The sequence below is a fragment of the Montipora foliosa genome, chromosome 5 (genome assembly GCF_036669935.1).
Source record: "Montipora foliosa isolate CH-2021 chromosome 5, ASM3666993v2, whole genome shotgun sequence".
Classification (NCBI taxonomy): Eukaryota; Metazoa; Cnidaria; class Anthozoa; order Scleractinia; family Acroporidae; genus Montipora; species Montipora foliosa.
This window is the reverse complement of record NC_090873.1, coordinates 15494172-15501913: the sequence shown is the minus strand read 5'-3', so window position 1 is coordinate 15501913 and position 7742 is coordinate 15494172. Positions and strand designations below refer to the sequence as shown.

General features: G+C 37.9%; 2 pseudogenes; one reads left to right on the top strand and one right to left on the bottom strand.

Annotated features, from left to right (window-relative positions):
- Positions 1–1721: 1721 nt before the first annotated feature.
- LOC138002245 (uncharacterized) lies at positions 1722–5867 on the top strand (annotated as a pseudogene).
- Positions 5868–6245: 378 nt separating this feature from the next.
- On the bottom strand, positions 6246–7002 carry LOC138002980 (mRNA export factor GLE1-like; annotated as a pseudogene).
- Between the last annotated feature and the right edge of the window lie 740 nt (positions 7003–7742).

The window sequence follows — 7742 nt, the reverse complement described above, 5'->3', positions numbered from 1 at the left end:
ATATCTAACTTGTGTACAATATTTACAGGCATTAACTGTTTCTTGTTTGTAAAAATAATAAAACTGTTTTAATATTGTACAATTTACAACTATGTAAGAGGTTATTAATTTTGTCAGTTGCTTTCCACATTAAATACAAACACATGACACACTGTATTGATATATAGTAGGTATTTCCAGTTTCCAGAAACTGATGGGTTCAAAATCCATACTGGAGACCAGCTCAGGCTCTAAAGGTGGCAAATTGTTTCTAGCCCTACTCACTTCTTGTCCTTGGATGGATCATGACTAGCGATATTTGAAAGTTGTAAATCTTTATAATGGCATGAAACATAATGCCCACTCATGGGTGGACAAGCTGTGTATTTGTTTTTTTGTTTTTTTTTTTTCACTTAATAAGTGATCATAGCAACATTTTGAAACACCCAAAAATAAACGGCGGTCACCAAGCTCGTTTTTGAATTCTTTTTGCATAAGGCTAAAATTAGCAGCGTATTTTACAGGTTGATATGTTGCTACAGTATGGTCACCTATTATGTCATAGATTACGTCACCAGTGACTGGGCATTTCTTTGAAAGACCACGGATCTGTGCATTGGATTGGAATTTATGTCTATGCCCCCGCAAAATCGTCGCGCTGCATTGTGTCGTCAGCGGTGTAGCAAAACAAAATATGGGCCCACAATACATGTGTTGGAAGAAACCGCTGAAAATGGCAAATGATATCAAAGAAATGGAGTTGTGCTTGTAATGTAGCAAGATTTGGCTATCTTCTGATTGAAAGAAAACTCAAGGTGAGAAACAAAGTAATTTGTCATTTCTTCATTTATTTTAGTAAAAAGAGCAGCAAAGTGGCAACTGCTAACCCTTTTGTTATGAAAACAAGTCACAAGTTTGCAACTTCTCCAGATATTTTAGTCACAAAGGGAAAAAATTCAGTCGCAAATGCAACTGCAAGACATTATGGGAAAAGGAGGAGTCTTTGGGGAAAGTTTTGCTGCGTTTGCCAAAGAGAGATAACTTTTGAAAACATGTTGTTCCATTGTTGTGGTCGTTATAGTGCACCATAATCCAGTGGGAAAGGAATTTCATGAAAATGTTTAATATATATTTTTTTCTTGGTAATTTATTTAACATAAAAGAAGTTTACATTGCACAAGATACATATATATAGAAAAAAGAAAAGAAATACAAATAATGATCTGACATGCACGAGAACTGAGTGATTAATCAAAGAGGGCGAATAAAGTAAATTAAATCATGTAAATTTCTCAACCTTGTATTTACAATTAATCTTATTAACAAATTCAGATAAAATAATCGAGCTCTCTTTTAGCTTGTTTGAATAAATGTAATACATCATGTATAAAAAAGTTTAATGAAAGTCTGCGGGGCAGAAACTCGGTTATTCGGGCCCATTCCACAGATCGTTGGTTATTGTAGTAATAACTTAGGTAAATTGGTCATCAAGTGGAAGTGATGGAAACTGATGCCAGCCACCATAAATCAGCTGGTTTAATAGGGTCATGTGTGTTGTGTACTCAGCATTACGGACTTTAAGAAACGAGGACGCGGTGGTCTGGAAAAATGTGAGGACCTAGGGTGGACTGGGGAGAGCACCGCGTTCCAAGTGCAAGAAATTTGTAGTTAAGTTCAACAACACAACTTTTCATGAAACGCGGTCTGCAAAACAGTGAGAACACTTGAAATTTGTTAACAGAATGACTCAAAAGTCGTTTAAGACTGTACAGGAAGCACTACTATTTTCTTTTCAAGAAGAAGTAATAGACATCGAAGAATTTGCTGCGCTTTATGATCAATACACTCCACAAAACCTTCCATTTCGCCACTGGGATTACGAAAGATTTTCCCTCCGAAACAAAGACTCAGCCGAGTGTAAGGCGGACTTCAGATTTGAAAAGACAGACATCCCTTTGTTGGTCGATGCTTTACACATGCCTGATACCTGCATAATAATAATAATAAATAATATATATTTAGCTTTACAAAATTCTCAAAGCTTTACAATCTTACAATCTTACATTCAAATCTTACATTCAAATTACATGCAGTATGAGAAACTCTAAAATTACAATAGATTTCTAAAGAAAAACAAGAAAATCTATATCCTGTATAATAATGCAAATAAGGTTTATACACTATACATAATAATAATAGTAATCTCTATAAACTATATATAATATGATCTCTATACTCTATAGCACTGGCGGAACAGGTGTGTTTTGACTTTACTCTTAAAAATATCGAGTGATTCAGAATTCTTAATTTCTACTGGTAGTGCATTCCAAAGTTTAGGGGCACTGGCGGCAAACGATCTGTCCCCATAAAGCTTAGTTTTGGTTTTAGGTACAACAAGAAGCATTTGACTGGAAGATCTAAGTGCACGAGAAGGCTTATACAAAGTCAATAGTTCAGAAATGTAATCGGGAGCTTGATTGTTAATGGCTTTATAAGTTAGCATCAAAATCTTAAAGTCAATTCTGAACTTTACAGGCAACCAGTGTAGTTGCTGTAATATGGGTGACATATGTTCATTCTTTGCAGCACCAACAATAAGCCTCGCTGCAGCATTCTGCACGCGCTGGAGCTTTGAGATTTCCTTATCTGGAAGACCTGTTAGTAAACTATTACAGGAATCAAGAGTCAATGAAATGAATGCGTGCACAAGTCTTTCACAATTATCACGGTCTAAATATTTTCTAATCCTACAAATCTTACTAATGGAAAAGAATGCGGACTTGCATACACTGTTAACATGTTTAGACAACGTCAGATGTGAGTCAACAAGCACTCCGAGATCTCGGGCAGCTGGTGTTGGCGATATAGTATAACCACCAACATCAATACCAGGAAGAGTAATGCTTTGGAAACAAAAGCATAGATGAATTACTTCCGTCTTGTCGGGGTTGCATGCCAAACCATTAGAGGTGCACCAGATGAGAATGTCTTTCACACAAGCTTCAAACTTAGATAGAACGGCAGGACGATCATCCGACGAGCCCAAGGACACATATAACTGTGTATCATCTGCGTAAGTCATCACATTGAAACCATGGGCTTGTACCACATTCTCCAGAGGGGCAAAGAACAAAGAAAACAAAAATGGCCCCAGGACAGACCCTTGAGGAACACCATACTGAAGAGGATAATCGGCTGATCTGACATCCACAATTAGTACTTGCTGGGATCTACCAATCAGGTATGATCTAAACCAGTTTAACACCTTCCCATCAAATCCATAACGGTGTTCCAAACGACTAAGTAAAACAGAATGTTCAATGGTGTCAAACGCCACCGATAAATCTAGAAGAACAAGTACAACATCCCAGTGGTTGTCAATAGCAACAAGGATGTCATTAAACACTCGTAATAACGTAGTTTCTGTGCTGTGGAAACATCGATACGCAGACTGAAACTTGGCTAAAAGCCCATTGGGTATAAGATAGTTCAGCGTTTGCGTAGCGGCCACACGTTCGAGCATCTTCGATAGAAATGGAACGTTTGTGATAGGGCGATAACTCGGATATGCCTCAAGGTCAAGGGACAGCTTCTTGATCGAAGGGTGAATTACACCTTTTTTAAGGGATGATGGAAATACACCAGATAGCAGAGAAGTATTGACAATAGAGGTGATGGCTGGAGCCAGGGCTTCAGTAGAATGCTTGAGCACACTAGTTGGAGCAGGGTCTAATATACACGACTTAGTATTGGACTTCACTAAGAGTTCACTGATATAACGTACAGACACCGCAGAGAAATCACAGAATGTTGTCTGACATGATGGTTGACTAGGCGCTACTGACAAATCCATCGTCGCCAAGACTGACGAGTGCAAACTATCTTTCAGATTCACTATTTTTTCGGAGAAAAAGGTGGCAAACTTCTCAGACAATCCCTGGGGCGAGTCATATGTTGGTAAGAGCAGGGCTGACTTGACCTTGAAAAGGCCATCAATCATTCTAAAGAGCTGCTTCTGATCAGATCCTGAAATTTGATTCTTGTAGTATTCTTGCTTTGCAGAATTTAACGCATCACTGTAAATGCGGCACTGATCTTCAAATATCTGGCGATGGATCTCTAAGCCAGACTTGACATATTTGCGTTTCGCCTGGCGCTTAGCTCTCTTCAGAGACCTCAAGTTGTCATCATACCATGGCGAGTAAGGACGTAGTGTCACAGTAGGAGTGCGAACAGGAGCATGTAATTCAATGAGATTGCTTAGAACCTTGTCATATTGATCAGTCAATACATTAGGATCTGTGCATGCGTTTAAATCAGAATTATATGATGCAGAATCCTTTAAATTCTTGTTCCATAAATCCAAATCTATCTTGCGCAATTTTCTACATTGAAACATTCTTGTTGTAGCACAGGGCTTAGGTATATCAGCGGTGCACACCATGGCACTATGATCCGAGATCTTGTTAGGAAAACAAACAATTTCTGGAAGGCCACGTAATAGAGAATCATCATGCCTTACTAGAACTAAGTCAAGGGTGTGTCCACGTTTATGGGTTGGGCCCACAACCCTTTGCTCAAACCCAGCTGCTTCCAACATGTCCAAAAACTTCAAAGCATCAGCATCCTCACGATTGTCAACATGAAAATTAAAGTCTCCAGTAATTATCAGGTTGCAAGGCGAAGCCGCAAGATTCTCGAGTAGAATAGAAAAGTCATCGCAGAACATGTCGACAGAGAGTTTGTTTTTCTTTGAGGGCGGAGGTCGATATACGGTAACAAAGCGCATTGACGACGTAGGAGTAGAAATAGATATATCCATGTACTCAAAAGCATTAAACAGAGTGATCTCATTTTGTTTAATATGTCCGATTGGCACCATTTGTGATGCAACAGAAGGAGTTTGTGTTATGCTAAAGCGCCTTGCCTATCCATGCAGACTGTCTGATATGATTCCAATTTTTGGAAGATCAGTACCTGAGCTTAGTATGATAAGCAATGAAGTCACCGAGTGGATGTACAATGTTCATGGCCATAGGATATCTGAGTGGAATCATTTTATCATGTCTCCAGACCAACTGCAAACTTATTCTGAGGCAATTCATGACAAAGGTGTGGCCTTGGACAGCTGTTTCGGCTTGGTTGATGGAACAGTTCGACCCATATCAAAACCAGGAGTCAATCAGAGAGCCGTTTACAACGGCCACAAACGAGTTCACGCTCTTAAATTCCAATCTGTGGCATTACCAAATGGGTTGATCGGCCATCTGTTTGGACCAGTGGGTGAGATTTATTTAATATATGCATTATCCATAGTAGTATTCTACCATTTTCGGGAAACGAAAACAAAACAACAGAAGCTCAAAATCAAAAGATTTTTACTGCATAAGGATTATTTAACACTCGTTGAAATACTCTTATTCTGGCCATCATGATTGTTTTGCAATATTTAACGTATCTATAGGTCATAAGTGCCTTGACTGCAAGAACAGCAAATCCTATGTTCATCTAGCCATCTTAATTGAGCTAAGATCAATGCTCTCTTTCTGAAAATTTTCTGCATACTTATTTGTTGACTGATTTTTGTTTGGTTGCTTTTGTTTAGAGGGACAAAGGCATGATGCAAGAATGCTAGATATGTCTGGCCTCTATGCTGACCTGACACAATTTGCCTTTTCCCCTACTGGACAAGAGAGTGCATCTATGGGGATCCTGCATACCCCCTGCGTATCCATCTACAATGCCCCTTTAGACATGGAGTCCTAACCAGACAAATGGAAGAGTTTAATACATCTATGATCATGAGTTCAGTGCGTATGAGTGTGGAATGGTTGTTTGGAGATATCGTCAACTATTTTAAGTTTATTGACTACAAAAAAAGATCTTAAAATAGGCCTTAGTCATGTAGGAAAAATGTACACTGTTTGTGCACGTCTGCAAAATGCTTTGACGTGCCTTTACTCAAATACAGCTGCTGATTACTTTGGACTCGAGCCACTCGAGCTGATTACTTCAGCTAAAAAAAGCTAGCCTTTTGACAGAAACACTTCCAATATCTTTACATTAAACCTTGCATCCAATTGAACAGTTTTGTTGTCTAAGGTAACTCCCAAAATAGCAAGTTTAAAGAAAGGGGTGGCAAATGATGCTCAGAGTTTTACATTTAACTTTAAAAGCTCGTTAATGAGAATTAATTAGCACTGATTAACCAGTTTGTCAGCCTTGAACATAGTTGAAAAACAACATACACACAAACAAACTAATGTCTATTTTTCAAGCATTCTATTCATGATGCCCATGAACTGCTGCATCATGAGCATTTGTTGTTGCTGAAACTGCTGCTGTTGCTGGAATTGCATTTGTTGCTGGTGCATAACCTTCAGCATGTCAGCTTGTTGTTGCTGCCTTTCTTTTTCCAGATGAAGTTCCTTTTCCCTCATTTCGACATTCTTTTGTGCCCTTTCCTTTAGATACTCCGTGGCATCTCCAGTTGTTCTTCTTCTTCGTTTTGGTTTGTCCTCACCATCTTCTTCTAATTCCCTTTTTTTGGTCTGGGAAAGCCTCTCCATAGCTTTCATTCTTACATCTTCTGCTTTAGCTCTGTCATCTTTTTCAGCTTTATCCTTACTGCATGTATCTGTAGGAGCACTCTCTTCTAGAGCAATAATTTGCTGTATCAGCTCATCTAATTCACTCGGCTCATCTGGGGATATTCTTGATGCCCTTTCTTCAGCTCTAAGTTTTTTTCTTATGCTTGTTTACCAAGACGTTGATGTGGTCCCGGATGACCCTGTGGTCAACATTAAACTGGGGAGTAGCACATTTGTTCAGAATATCTACAATTTTCCTCCAGGTTTCACTCCACTGGGGAGACCCCTTTTTGTATTTATAGGGATTTTCAAATAAAACGTCTCTGCAAAGTATAATGTTATGCTCCTCTGTCCAGTACATCACATTGCTATGTGAGGAACAAATAAAAGAGAAAGCAATCAAGTACAGTACAAAACCCCTCTTCCTCTGAAACCAAACCCTGTTGTAACACGTAATTTTCAACGTAAATTAGCTCAGTTATCTTTGCAAATTTCAATTCTTTTGCAAGTTTAAGTTAGCAAGATTTCATATAACAATGTCAATAGTTCACAGATGAGTTATGTTAAACAAAAACCTCATTCACAATTCCTCTCTTTCAAGGAGAGTGTAAAAGAAGTCTGGATTTCCCTTTCAAGGCCTTATAAATGAGAATATTCACATAATTTTTCTTGGTCGGTTTCACTTTTCCGAAGTGCTTTTCCAGTTTAAATTAAAGCATGACTTATCTGTAACTATTTCCACAAAATAAATTAAGTGAAAAACCAAAATAACAGATCTGAAAATGCAAAATCTAACGAAATGACTTTTTCCATTTCTATATCTTTTTAAAGACTTAAAATATTCCTCAAAACGTTCTGTTTCTTTTAGTAAATACCAAAAGGTATGGAGTTGAACTTACATCGTTATAAATTCATTTTTGAGAACTCAGGAATTATCGGCCATACATACATACATACATACATACATATACTTTATTTAAGGTATCATAAACAAATAAATACAAGTAATACCCTAAAAAGGAAGTTTAAGAGGTTAACCCTATGTAAATAAACTTCCAAAATAAAAATCAAAAATATATGTTTATAAGTGGAACCTAAGAAATACACATGTATGATTTAAGAGCTATTTTAAAACGTCTCAAATTTCCTACCTCAACAACATTGGCAGGCAGG